Consider the following 15,414-nt stretch of genomic DNA (forward strand, 5'->3'; position numbering starts at 1 on the left):
CATTCAATTCAATGCATATATTTCCGATACTTTTTACTACTCGGGATGGTCAGCTTATGAACTGCTGGTGAGCTTTCGCATTTCGCCATGTTTATATGTATATCCGTTTATCCCTATGTATTCAAAAGCTTTTGCCTATATTACCACGTTGTATGTAGGTATCTATTGCTATATATCCTTTGGCATACCACCGTCGTCGTCTCCGCGATGGCTCTAATGTTTTGTGTTTTCCAAACCGAAAGTGTGGTGCATTTCGAGTGTTGTTTTCATCCGCAAAGGACGTGCTTTTCCGGAGATTCAGCTGGAAATACATTTTTCCACTGCAGGAACGTTCACGTTGGTGGTCAGTGGTTTTTCTTAAACCACACAGGAGTCATAGTGGAGCTTTAATTGAAGTGCTTTTGCCTGGGGGGATTTTTTTCGTTTGGAACGAGAAGTCGAGTGAAAAGTGTGAAAATCGTTCACCTCCGACTCTCGGAAGGAAGTGAATCGTTGAGTGGTGGGGCGAACGACGCATAGCTAGGAGAATAAATAAAACGTTTTAACACAACCACAGGAGTTTTATGTTAAGGGTGGAAAAGTGATTTTTCCCAACAGTGCTCTCGTCTTAAGTGTTGCAATTTAATTGATTTTTTTTATATTAAGTGGATTAGTGGAAAAAGTGATACACATTTACAGTCACCTGATATTTTTTCTTGAATGTGACTAAATGGAAAGTGGGAACCAGGAAGCATAGACCGATTATTAGCAAAGAAGGAAGCCGCACATTGCCGAACAGGACGAGCAAGTGAAAAGCCGCAAGCACGCAATTAGTGGCCGTATTTTCTCAACACTAACTGGATACCATCGACCGTACGGCAACCGGTCATACAAAGGTAAATACGTTCTTTGTATATAAAAAAAAGTAAAAATGGAAATCCTATTTTTTTTATCAACTCATTGATGGTGAATGAACGGAAATGAGGAGCAACGATACTTACGTAGAAAACTGTAATACGTAATACGCATAATACTGAGAAGCGGTAAAACAATCCGACATTAATACTTAGTTATATAAGGACATACATTGTGATGGAAATGGATGAAATAAGGAAAACATTGTTCACGCATTTTACCGCCCGGTGACTAAATAGGAATAACTGGAACTAATGTGGTTGGTTGGTTTTCTTTATTTAAGAGACTTTCAGCCGTAGAACTAATGTGAATGGGTACTATTTGGTACGCAAAACTCATACTTAACTTTTATAAAATCCATCCAGTGGCACAGCCAGGATTTTTGTCTGAGGGGGTGGGGAGGGGGTTGTTAGGGGTTTCAAAGTGATAAAAGAAAATGTTATTTTTGCATTTTTTTTATGATTTAATATCTGTGTCAAGTGTTCCTGACCAGTAACATCCAGGGAAACGATTCCCGCGAATTTTACCAAAAATCACGTTCTACGGAAGCTAGTTCGGTTTCCTGGGAAAAGCCAAAAAAGGTATACTGTAGTTAAAAAAAGCATTAAAAATAGAGAGCACGGACCAGGAAACTTTTTTTTAGAGGTTTGAAAGAACTATCAGAGAAATTCCGGAGAAACTGGGAAGAACCATCTGGAGGAAGCTGTCAGAATCTGTCAGGAGATCAATATCCAGAATAAGTAGAAGTGCTTTTGGGACAAGAATCTCCCCCTAGCAGTCAGAACAAACTTCTGGAGGAAGTCTGGAAAATACTCACAGACGATGTCGGAATAAGTTTCTAGACGAAATCTGTAGAATTTCTAGTGGAAGTTTAAAGAAGTCGTATGAAATATCCTAATAAAACTGGATGGGTCTTTTTTTTCAAAATTAGAAGATCCTTATCGACAAAAAAAAACCTCAAAAAACTTCCGGTCGGAAGACACTTACAGGGGAAGTCAGAAAAAACTTTTTCAAATGAAATCCAAGTTGAATGAAGCTCCTGAGGCAATCAAATAGTTTCTTTTTCGATATTTTTCAAACAGAATAGAGAAAAAAATAAACCATAGCGACAACCTCTCAAATTGATGCATCTGTTGTGCAATCAACTCTCTCGTACTTGATACCATAAAATTTAAGAGAAAACGAGTATTGAAGGCAAATTTTGAAAATTTGAATAGCAAAAGTGGTCGAGATATTGAGTTAACATATGGAAAGAGCAGAAGTTGACTCCTATTTAGGTGATTTTGTTTTTCAAAGGTATAGTTATTGAAAAATTTCAATTTCTTTATTTTTAGCGCCAGCATTGAATTTGAGAAAATAAGGTGAATGGTTTCAATAAGTTTTAAAAATTCGCTTAAACAAGTTTTTAAAAATCTATATTAACGAGATTTTTAGCAATAGACTAGTTCACCTCGGTCGCTTAAATAAGTGAATTTCAGATAAAAAAAAAATTCAGTAGCAATACTATATCAAACACTAGGAAATTATGCCGGAACAAATGAATAATTTTACTTTTGTCACTCGGCATTCAAAACTGTAGAAAGGGAAGGGGAAAATAATATTACAATATTACATGAAATTTGAAGGTAAAACAAAACGTACTTCAACCAATTTAAATTATATCATAGCATGAGTTCCATTTGCATATTATTCAACCATATTTTATGGCTTGAAAGAATTGTATTGAATCATGAAATAAAATTTAAACCATTTAAAATAAATAATAAACATAAAATGAAACTAAGAGAGGCTTCATATTTACAATGATCCCTAAAAGGACATTAAAGAGACCTCTGCAAATTTTAGTAACACTAAAAGGCACAGTTTAAAAGTATTTAAAATCCTATATAAAGCTATTTCTGTTGTTGTAACGAAAACATGAATAAAAACTTAATTATTTTGAAGAACATGCATAGTTTGAAAGAATATCAAACTATAATTAATACTTAATAACAAAAATTATAATTTCCAAAGAAATTGAAAAAAAAATCCAGATACATAGAGATCTTTTTGATTTATTAAATATGACCTAAGAAGGGCATGAGAATTCACAGAACACTAATTTCTTTAAGACTTAAACGCTTTCCAGACTGGAGAGTTATAACATGTTATAACGGTTGTCAAATAATTGCAACACAGAAACCACCATCAAGATAGCGCTATAACATGTTATAACTCTGGGGGCGACCCCGGCGTAGTGGTTAACATCCATATCCCTCACGCCAAAGTCACGAGTTCAAATTTCACCCCCAAACAAGTCACGAATGACCCGAGAGTGTTAAAAAAAATGGTATAACTCTGTAGACTGAACGTACACTGATAAATTGAACTATTCCCATTTTGCTTGAAATTTAATCAATTTGACATTAAACTCAGTTTAATCATTTCGAATGATTAAAAATTATTTCTCTCTTTCTAAAACATAAGCATCTGATATTAATCCCAGTTTAATCATGGTTGATTACCCGAGCAAAGTCTGAGATCAAATTGAAATCTAAATTTGATGTTGTGATTTCGCTGGTAATGATTACTCAGGTTGCTGTCGTTTTGGTCGTTTTAACGGTTAAAATATCACAATTGAGAGCAAACAAATCTTCCTGTGACATCACATTGAAAACTATTTCTGCTATCAGTGAGAGCAAACTAAAAACTTAATTTGATATCCATTTTTCCTGTTGATAGCAAAACAAGTATTCAATTAGATGTTATGCTAAGGCAATGAAAACAAACCCGCAACAACATATTTCTGAAGAGCAAATGTACAGCAAAATGAAAATAAAATTAGGTATCAAATTTGTCAATTGTGAACTGAAATCAAATTATGATTTCAGTATGATGTTGATATCAAAACATGATTTCAATTTGCTGTCATTTTGATGCTGTACTTTGCTCGGGTAGATTGTAGATTATCTTTTTTTGAATAAATTTTAATCATTCTTGATTATATTTTAATAATTTTTGATTGAATTTTAATCTTTTTCGATTATATATCAGTATTTAAAAAGAATAAAATTTAATACTGGAAAGATTATTTCGATTTTAATCATGCATGACTACTGCCGAAGTAATCATGGCTCGGACTCAATAAGGTGAAGCGGGCATCTGCATACTGTTTAAGCTTTTTTGAATCAATTTATATTTGAGTGTACTATTACACGGTGTAGGAACATTAGGCCGAACGGCATTAAGCCAAATGGGTCACTAGGCAGAGGTTGCCAAAAGTCATTAGGCAGAGGTTGCAGCTTCTTCTGTACGGAAACCCACTTTTTCTTCATGTCTTCTTCAGATTTGACCTCCTTGGGAAGCTTCCGTAGTGCCTGCTTCATATCCTTGGGTACAAAAGTGACCCCGTTGGCTTCGTACCACTCCAGGATAACATTTGAATAGTGGCACGAAGCTAGATCCGGCCAGAAGATCGTAGGGTCCTCGTGTTGCTTCAACAGATGAAGCAGGCGCTTCTGTAGACACTCCTTGAGGTAGCTCTCCACGTTTGCAGTCCCGGTAGTCACGAACGGCGCACTCCGTCTGCCACATGAGCAGATCGCTTGTCAAATCATGTATTTCTTGGCAAACTTTAAGCACGAAATCACAGTCGACGGGAAAAAGTATCCTTTAAGAATAACACTGGAGGAGGGAGCAGTGGAGGTGAGGCTGTACAATTCCCGAGGACGTGTCTGACATAAAACTCGCCGATTTCCTAGGAAGGAACGGTGACGTCATTGCAGTACGAGAGCATCGAAATGGAGCTGAAGTCCATTTTCCTGGCATCTCAACCGGTGTTCGTATGGCGAAAATCGTCGTGGAAAGGAAAATTGAATCGTGGGTTACCATCGACCCCCTCTACACGTCAACAGCCCCCTGATAGTGGCGGAGTGGATCGCAAAACTACTACACGCAAACCAAAAATCTATTACAATCAATGTTAGTTCCGTTTCCTATCATCCTCTGTTCATGAACATCGCAGCGAATGTTAGAAGTTGACCTTACAGGCGATGTAATGGTTTTTTGTCTTTTTCATTTCGTGTTCTTTCTACGCTTTCGACTATACCAGTAAGCTTGTAGAACGACACACATTGTAGAACATTGTAGAACGACGCACACACTTGCCTCGAATCTCTCCAGCAGAAAAAGCATACGAAGTCGAGCATTTTTATTTCGGGTTCAATCTACGCTTTCGACGATACCAGTAAGCTTGTAGAACGACGAACATTGTAGAACATTGTAGAACGACGCACACACTTGTCTCGAATCTCTCCAGCAGAAAAAGCATACGAAGTCGAGCATTTTTATTTCGTGTTGCATCTACGCTTTCGACTATACCAGTAAGCTTGTAGAACGACGCACACACTTATCTCGAATCTCTCCAGCAGAAAAAGCATACGAAGTCGAGCATGCGAGAAAATGAGCGCTTCATGTTTGCTTAAAGGCTAACCATATTCAGAAGCATGGAGAGAGCAGTGGAGAAACCACAGGTCTGATAGTTGCAACGTCCGTGGTTCGAGCCCAGTCGGCAACCTTTTTTCTATTTTTTCCACATAATTAATTTCACTCACTAATACACTCCACATTTTTCGGTCTCCAATTTTCTTACATCGGACCGCAGCTAGGTATATCGCATCCTCGGTTCATGCGGTCTCCACTTACATCCTCTGATGATGAATCCCACATAATTGTAAGCGAATCTTACATCCACCGGTTGGGTGTAGTGGTAAGTCCTAATGGCTGAGTTCTCCAGTTATAATCTCGCATGAATCAACATCAACAACATCACGAACGCACAGCTGCAGCTGGAAAACGTTTTCCTTAAGGAGGTGAAGAATGAGCAGCTCTCTCTCCCTAGCTTCAACGTCGTTTGCAATGTGGATCACGCGAGGCGGGGACGGCAAAAAGATCACATACAATTCTTGCATGTCGAGAAGAGCCTGGATGAGCCTAAGACTCTCTGCAACGTCTACGCACCATCGGAAAGAGAGAGGTTTTTCAACGGCACGATCACTTACTACCTTCGCTACAACACGTCATCCACGCCGGTGATTTCAACTGCGTGCAGCTCTCCAGGCGACCGTATGGCAGCTGCAGCTACACGACATGTGGTTAAAGGTCCCCACAATTTGGCGAGTTTTTCGCCGCGTTTTAAATGCATGGCGGCTTACGGAAGCGCGAGGGGCACGCAATACAAAGAACCGGTGCGTACTTAAGTAATTAATGCGTTTTGAAGTAGTACTGACGGTAATTTAAATTATCTATCCGTAATTAATGTAATTTAGTATTGAAAATGTAATTCCTGTACTTTTATTGCGAAACTTCAACTATAATTAATGGAGTTAAAGAGTAGCTAATGTTCTACATTGTGTAATTAATGTAATTAAAGCAGTAGTTAATGGAATTAATTTAATTACAGCCGTTGCCTGCGTTGGAGTTAAAGGTTATTGCGTCCCCCTAGCGGAAGCGTTGATACCAATAATAAGCGGTACCGATGGTGTAGTTGTAGGCGTGATTACCTCTCATCCCAGCAGGCTTAGGTTCAATCCCAGTCGGCGCCACCGGGATGTTCTGAAGCATAACATCTCTGATCACGGGAAGGGAAGTAAAGCCGTTGGTCTCCGGTTTATGAGTTGATGGCTCGATAGGTAGGGTCTAGGTGTGGGAGCTGCATCTCTGGCGTCGGTAGCATTGGTGCTCAGCACGGAAAACAAGATCGACGGAAAACAAATCAAGGAAAACAAAAAGACACCCGTAATAAAACAGGTAGTCGACAGTATTGTAAGCGGTCACCGTAGTTGACGCATTTTCTGTAATAATCGACTGCCTTTGCTTCTTACACTTGCAAAACAAGCTATCAAATTACAGTACCAAACTAAAATGTCATATGACAGGTTCTGTCATACGACACTGTCGCCGAAGACCGTCACGAATGTATGTATTTTAGTTTTTTTTTTCATAATAAGAGCTACTGATGTTCTGCTTGTGTGAATTCTGAAAATAGCAAGCTATGATGTCATAGTAATAACATATCTGATCAGAAATGGTTTATCTTACACCAAATTGAGGAATTAGAACGAAATCACACATGTCATATGATAGTTGTTTGATAATTTTCGTTTTTGCTCGAATGTTGTTTTACCGTTTGTGTTGTGTGAGAGAGACGACGGTAGAGCATGAGTGTACGAATACAAACAGACTGTCGCGCACGATATCGAAGCGAGTGTAGTAAAAATCTTCAACTGTTTCAACCCCTGAGTCAAATAAATCTGTTACGTAGGTTAAATGTCGGTCTTAATTCCCTTATTTGGTCCCATACATAAATTCAGCAATCGACTAAATTTTCAATAGTGACCAAACATATCCATTAGTACCGTCCCAATGTCGCATTGATCTAGATGAAATTGAAAAATAGCAAATTTTTAGCGATGGGCGCAATCTTAGATCCATGGCCAACATTAAAGCCATTTTCCTTATAATGGAATTCTAGAACTCATATGAGCGCTGGATTTAATATGCTACAAAGATTTTAGTTAGAACATAGCGTTCTTTATACAATTATGTATTGTTTTATTCAAGTTATTCAATCACACTAGGTCACGGGGAAATTTCTATCGTTGTATCTGCTCATGCAAGCCGTAAATCATTGCACACTTGTATCATTATCCTCCGGTATGCATTCAATAAATCCTATTCCCTGCTTGGCCTCGGCTAGTTACCCGTATGTTGCCAGCAAAGCATGCGTAAAAATGCATCCTTAGGAAAATCTGCACTCTCTGTCCGCATGCAGCAATCCTTTTTTATCGATATATTTATATCTCTATGTATGCGAATGAGAAGCACGAACGAACGACTGGAACAGCATCCACATGCTGCCATGTTGCATGAAATTTCCAATCAGACATACCGGCGGCGCGGCGGTTTAGTTATGTATAGGGAAAGAACGTACAATAAGCCGGACTGTCTGCATTGGAATTTCCGGCACGAAATGAGAGCGTGAATTTTCGCTCATTTCGGACCGAACTGGAAATGGAATTCTCATACTTTCGTTTCTCTGGTCGATGAGCTGTTCGGTATTTCAAATTGGATTAGAATAAAATAAGAGCATTCAAATAGAACAAATATGGAACATTGGCTATAACAGATGATCGGTTAACTCGCTGCTGAATGAGCATTCCGATGTAAATACCATTCGATGGGTCAGAATTTTCAAGAATATTTATCAATTTTATTGAGGCAGAAATATGTACATAAACACATTTACAAATATTTACATTTTCTCTAAATTTGCTGAACATACGAAACAAGCTCTGATTTTTATGATTGAAATTATTGTCTATTAAATTAAATTTCAATTCCATATAGTTCTATAATATAAAAATGCTTTGGTAGTCCCTATCCTTACTAGTGATAATTTGTAGAAAACTCCGACACCTCCAGTATATTTGAAACCATGGAGACGCTTGGTTTGTCACCAAAGTTAGGTAGCATGGATTAGTTAAGCATTGTTCGGACGAAGAGAGGGGAAACATTTCAGGAGAACTTAGTTTGAAGTTATCTGTTGCAAATACTCATTTCAGCTAAAAAAATGTTTTTCGGAATAATAAAACCAAAAGATGGTATGTTCACATGTTTTACTTGTAAGTTACAAGAATAGGTTACAAAGTATGTGTTTGACACATAAAACCTGTCAATTATGCTTTCTATGAGTAACAATCAGCGATTTGCTGATCGCTGAGTGAGTGAGTGAGTGAAAAATCGCTGATTGTGACTCCCATGAAGTGAAATAAACAGGTTTAATGTGTCCAACACATTATTTATAACCTCTTCTTGTATCTTACCTAAAAAATATGATCATAGCATCTAATTATTTAATAATTAAAAAAAAAACATTGTTTTATCAGAAATGACTATTCGCAACCTTGGTTTGAGATAGAAACCGGCAAACGTCTGCTTTGTTAACTGATAATGTAGAGTTAATGTCCCTAATGTCGGTTTAAGTGTCCCTAATATTGGTCCCATACGTGTTTGCCAATTTTTGACCAGCAACCAAAAATATCCATTTGTATTATCCAGATGACGCATTGTTCTAATACAAATTGAAGAACTGATTATTTTTATTCCAATCTTTGAATCCATCGGCCAACATTAGATCCAGTTCCCCTATGTAACCATATCTGTGAAAAAGCATAAACCACCCTTCTTGTGGGTGGGCGATAGCTTCCGCATGTAGACTGCTGGATGAAACCTACCTTTTATCCTCTGAGGATTGTTGTCTACCGTTTCAATGTGCCCAGTTCAGGGAATTGGAAAATCCTAAACCACTTGTTGCTTGCACTAATGGCGCTTTCGTTTTGTCTCATGTCTCACCTTGAGTGACATTAGTGTTTATGTAAGCCATGCGGCGTAGGTATGTAACTACGTCTCTGCACAAATTACGAAATTGAAGAAATAATGGGGGTAACGAGATTGAATGGATCGCGTGCTGGCTATGTTTTATCATGACCTTTTTACACATGAACTATGTATGTGTACATATATCGATTAAGGTAAGCTACTGCAGTAGGTGAATTTCTTCACTTTTGTATGTCATCATCATAAAGCAGCCGTAGCCTTGACTAACTCTATAGATTCTTCTTCCTGGGCTAAACATTCTTATTGGAACTTATACCTGCTCTTAACTTAAATTTTCTTTTTTAAGCCCTTCTACAATTGATAATTTGAGAACTTTCTAAGCCTGTTCCATTTATACATACCTATTTATTCAAGCACAAAGATTCTCTTTCGCTATGCTCATGAAAGGTCTGGAAATTGGACTCATCTTCCAGCATGGCTTTGATTAATAACTGCATGTTAACCGTCTGCGCTAAGCGAGGCTTAGCGCTTTAGTGATTCTTTATTCATTCCCCACAACCATTTTACATTGATTTTTAATATAAGTGATCCAGCTTCTGCACAGTGTACAGTGGTGTAAAAGTCCATTTTGACGCTCTTAATTAATAGCACCGTGGAGAGTAGATTTAGAGTAATGACGCCTTCAGCAAAGTTGATGGATATAACGCTGGCACCGGTGGTGTAGTGGTAAGCGTGACTGCTTTCTCACACCCCAATGGGCTCCAATCCCAGCCGAGGTCGGTGGGATTTTTTGAGGCATAAAAATCTCTCTGGTCACGTCTTCCTTCGGGGAAGTAATAAAGCCCGTTGGTCTCGGCCTCATGTGTGTTGAATGGGTGCAATATCCTACGCAGGTGTGGAAGCTGCCTTCCTTGCACATTCGATTGCCGTCAATGGATGGCAATCGATGTCCGTCGGTGATTGGCACTAGATTGCGGAACACTAACGTTAAATAAAGGAATGAAGAAGAAGAAGAAGAAGAAGATGGATATAACATAATTGCATCTTTGGAAGATATGAATTTTGTGATAATATGAATAATCCCCCCCTAAAAGTGAGATTAAAAATTTATTTTTTTCAAAATGTCGAGATAAAGGATTAACGTCTTGATCAAAGTTATAGCAAAAATGGTTACAAACAACTTTGTTAAAGTCATAAAAATCGTATATTTCACCTTAATTGAGATAGAGAGGGTTGTTTGAGCACGGACCTCCAAAAACACTTTTTTCACCAAAACACATATTTTCTTTTATTTTAGCTCTTCACTATGTTCTATAAAGTTATTTGTCAAACTAAAATACACAACTTTCTAGAACATACTATACCTGCATCATTTGAATACGATGAGTCATTGATAATTTTTCTTCAATTTTCTTCATACTTTGGACTTGTGTATCTTTCATTGATGCAGGTAGGTGCATCTAAAACTACATTAAAAGAGCTTTCAAATGGCGATAAATGTGTCCGTCCAAGACCGGCTGCTGGGGAGTTGTGCCCAATGCAAACACCCGTTGATATGCTGTATGGAAATCTAGTTAGCATGGTTATATTGTATTTTAAACCGCGTAGTAAACTTCTGAGAGGGACGAAGCGTTAGATTCAGTAATCTCCTGAGATCTTCTTTTTATTTTGGCTTTATTACGTCCCTACTGGGGCTTTACCGCTGGCTCTCAACTTAGTGTTCTACCCAGGGAAGTCGAGAAATTTTCTTTCCCGACAAATTCCTTGGCCGACCCAGGAATCGAACCAAGCCGCCTTAAGCATGGGCTTGCTTTATAGATTTTCATATAGAATTAAATGAAGATTATGGAAAAAAATATCATAAGATCCGACATTTCAATTATATTCGCCATTGCCTCGCTGTTCATGAGTTTGGCAAAAAAAAAAAAATGCCAGTAGAGAGCCGGACGTAGTGGTTAGCATCCATGTCTCTCACGCTGAAGGTCACGAGTTCAAATCTATTCTCCGGAAAAGTAAACCTAAAATGTGCTAAAAAATTTCCATAGACCCCTATAAATGTGTATGAGCGTATGATTTCAATTGATAATGACAAATTATGAATTTTCATAAAAATCAAAATGTATTTCACAGGAAGTTAGTCTGTTAGTGAAAAACTTATTTTGACCATAAGTTAGACCACATGCCAATTAGGTGAGCACTAGTGCCATAACTGGCACACTTCCCCTGTCTATCGCTGATTGATATGTATTAACGCCACGTGTCGCTTTATACGCTTTTTCCACGCCATCGTCGTGACGATTGTATTCTTCGATTTTATTCACTAGTGTTAAATAAATAAAGGCACAAAAGATTCGAAATGGACTTTCACACGCAAAGTATACAATCAAACAAAAAATGCTTGGCATTCACTAGACCTAAGGAAAATCAATACCTTACTAACAAACGTTCTGAGACGGATGGGGGAGAGGATAAAAAATAATGAACCTTCGCTTTCAAAGCCTTACTTGGGATCACCTTTTTTGCCATGCAAACATAGCTTTCAGTTTACCGGCATCTAGAAAAAGGTGAGTTTTTCTTATTGTGGGAAGAAATCCTGAACAAAGTCGAACGCAACGGGGATTTTGATTGACGAAAATTGAGTTGCGTAGCGATGAAAGGTGTGTAACTGATACCTACTAACTGTGAGAAAAAAGGGGAAATCCAATTATAGCGAAAGATGAACTTCAAAATATGACATTTTTCCATTTCATGGCGTTCGGAGCCGTTGCTGCCATAAATTAGGTCTTTCGCATGGCTTGAGGTACTAAAGATTTACCATAAATGCAACAATGAAGATACTAATTAGCATGGTATTAACGATCATTATGGTGGGTCAACTTTTAAACCCTCCTGTTCCCCACTGCTCTTTCGATTTGTATTGAGGTCCCTGACAAAGGTGCCATATTAATTTGAGTTTAGTTACATTTGGTTGGCCAGCAAAATTTACCATTTTTGACCATCTTGAGACTTGATGATGCAGACTTAAAAATTTTACACTGCAAGGTATGGGATTGAAATTTTAAAATGCTTCTATTTCTCAATTAAAGTTTTTATAATTTTTTCCGATGATTTTACACCCAACCGGGGGATGTAAGATTCGCTTACAAATATGTGGGATTCATCATCAGAGGATTTTAGTGGAGACCGCATGAACCGAAGATGCGATAAACCGAGCTGCAGTTCAATGCAAAAAAAAAATGAGAAAGAAAAATGTAGATTGTATTAGTGAGTGAAATTAATCATGTCGAAAAAAAAGTTCTGACTGGGGGGATTCTCGAACCACGAACGTTGCAATTATCAGACCTATACTTTCTACACTGCTCTCTCCGTGCTTCGGGATATAGATAGGCTAAAAGCTAATAAGAGGGCTCGTTTCCTCGCATACTCGACTTCGTTTGCTTTTCTGCTGGAAAGAATCGAGTCAAGTGTGTAGGTACCGTAGGTACGTCGTTCTACCATGTTATACATAACAATCAAGGCAAATGCTTGCTTGTGTAGGTGAAAGTATATACAGAACATGGAATAAAAGTAGAAGGGTCTGTGCCTAGGGGTACGAACGGAAGCTTGACGTAGGACCGCTAGTGGACGGAACAAATGTGAACATTTAGTTCTTTTAATTGATCAATCATCAATTATCTTAACTCTTTCCGTTTTTTATTTGTAATCGTATCAAATTTTTAGTATTTATTTCAAATAGAAAGTTGATGAAGAGAATCCAAGGGACTGTCAACTTGAGTATTTTCGATCTACCCGACTTTAAAAGGTGTATTTTGATTTTTATTGTTATTTATGAATTTTTAAGTTTTGTGCATTTTGGTATTAAAGTGTATTCAATTCACCCCTCACAGGATTTCCTTCCAAATTTATGAATAGGGTGGGCCGTAAAGTATTGTTTGTGCAGAATATGTAAAAAAGCAGGGACTTCGAGAGATTGAACTCGTGGGAGCTAATTTTCTCACAAATTTGATTTTATTGGCTTTCTGGGGACTGAATATACACCCAAAGCGAATTATACCCACTTCTCTCAAATTCTATATGGATTTTCAACACTTTCTACCGGCGAGTGCGTGGCCGGCGATCATCCAAAAGCACTACCCGACACCGATTTTAGGTACAATCAGCCAACCTTTATTCATTCATTTCTACTTATATATACACTACACAGCTAAAAAAAGTAGTGTAAATTTCCGTAACTATGATGCACATAAATGGAGCGTCATAAATCATACAAAATTTACATTATAAATCGTGTAAATTTATGAGACATGTCATGCAATATTTGTTTAATTTGTCGGCTCCGATTTTGATGAAAATTTGCACAGTTGTTCTTTTTTAGTAAAGATGCCAATTTGTGTTATCAGTTCTTCAAATTGAATCACGACTACTTTTCTAACAGGGCCTGTGTAAAAATAGTACTAATGAGGTAAAAAAATTATATTGCTGAAACGCTTTGTTCGATTAATTTGGTGTCTTGAGCAAAGTTGTAGATATTATTTTGGCAATAATGTTAAAAATATACACTGTAAAAAAATTCGTTTGTTTCAATGAAAAAAAAAATATTTCTTATTAAAACGGCTTGTTTGATTGCTATGGTGTCTTGGAAAAAGTTGTGCAAAATTAAAATGCAATTCTTGAAAAAATATACACGGTTAAAAAAAAGTGTGTTTAATGAAAATGTAAAAATCGTGAAATATTAAAAAAACCATAACTTTTGAGTTTTCAATGAGGCTTAAAACGAAAATTTTCAAAAAAGTACTTTTTGAGAAATTAACTTTTTTAATAATAAATATAATTTTTTTCATTGATACAAACGAATTTTTTTACAGTGTATATTTTTTACACAATTGCCAAAATAAAATCTACAACTTTGCTCTAGACCCCAAATCAATCGAACAAAGCGTTTCGGCAATATATATTTTTAAACTCATTAGTACTATTTTTACACAGGCCCTTTTCAAAAAGTAGTCGTAATTCAATATGAAAAACTGAGAGCACAAAATGGCACCTTTACTAAAAAGGAACAACTGTGCAAAGTTTCAGCGTAATTGGAAATGATCGGTCAGGATCGATTTGCGAACCTTCGTGGAATGCCTCAGCTGCTAGTTTACGTGAAAAGGAAGTTTACATGCATGAATGTTTGCATGCATGGATGTTTACATCACCAGTAAAATTCAGATTTTTTTAGTGTGTAGCATACTTCTCCTGTACTAAAAAGTTCATTTTACACTCTATTCTCTCAGAGCCACATGCTGCTGAGAGAAATATCAAAACAACCTGCTGCAGCGTGCGTTGCGCTGTTGTGTGAACATGATAAAAAAAATTTCTATCATTAGCAGAAGCAAAATTTAAAGGCCCGCGCTCGGGGTGCCATCGGTATACCCTAGCTTCCTTCTTAATTGTATAACTCTAGGTCACTGTCTGTGACGGCCCATGATAAAATGCAAAACATGGAACGGGGGCCGTCTCACGTGTTCTGGAAAATGGTCGGACGATGATTAATCTCAGCAATACATTCGGGCCTACAATTCCACACCTTCTATAGACAGGTTGAGCCTTGATAGCTAGCTGCTTGCGGGAACTGATGACCTTGACAAATGTCCAAAGAATACTCTTTAACAAATTTTTTGTGGCCCTAAAAAGGGCCGTTTTGTAGTGATGGTTGAGTAATGCTGAGCTGGGTGTTCAACACGGATGAGGCTGTCGAGCTGTATGTCGTTTGGAGCGAGGGTGACACGCTTGGCATAGATGACCGACCCGCAGCGACTCACGAAGAGCTACTGATTTCGATCCATAGCATAGCGGTGCAGCTTTTTCCTCCTTTGATGGTTGCTTATGTGGGCTCTGCAGCTCGCTGCTTGCAGGTAGCCTTTCGTTGTTACTGGAGAACAATTTTCAACGACACACGCTGAAAGCACTGCTACTGCTGCTACTGCTGCTACTAATTTCGACGACCGAACACCACCACACAGTGGTGTGGTCGTTGAGAGCGTGTGGTTCTGAGTATAGCGATGAGTGTGCAAAATATTACGCAATTCCATCCTCCCTATTCGCACGCGCCCGAGGATCGGAGGCGAATGCCACTTCGACTTGTTTCGCCTACTTAAT

At 37.9% G+C, this 15,414-nt stretch overlaps 1 protein-coding gene across 1 annotated transcript in view; it reads left to right on the top strand.

The window, feature by feature from the left end:
• Window positions 1–242: 242 nt before the first annotated feature.
• Window positions 243–15,414, top strand: part of LOC135708906 (uncharacterized) — a 76,730-nt gene continuing 61,558 nt past the window's right edge. The window contains exon 1 of the mRNA XM_065231087.1: window positions 243–875. The gene's annotated coding sequence lies outside the window, so the exon portion shown is untranslated. The remainder of the gene's footprint in view (window positions 876–15,414) is intronic.

The sequence above is a fragment of the Ochlerotatus camptorhynchus genome, unplaced genomic scaffold, assembly GCF_037179485.1.
Source record: "Ochlerotatus camptorhynchus isolate MF236.1 unplaced genomic scaffold, CSIRO-AGI_Acam_v1.1 ptg000341l, whole genome shotgun sequence".
Taxonomy (NCBI): Eukaryota; Metazoa; Arthropoda; class Insecta; order Diptera; family Culicidae; genus Ochlerotatus; species Ochlerotatus camptorhynchus.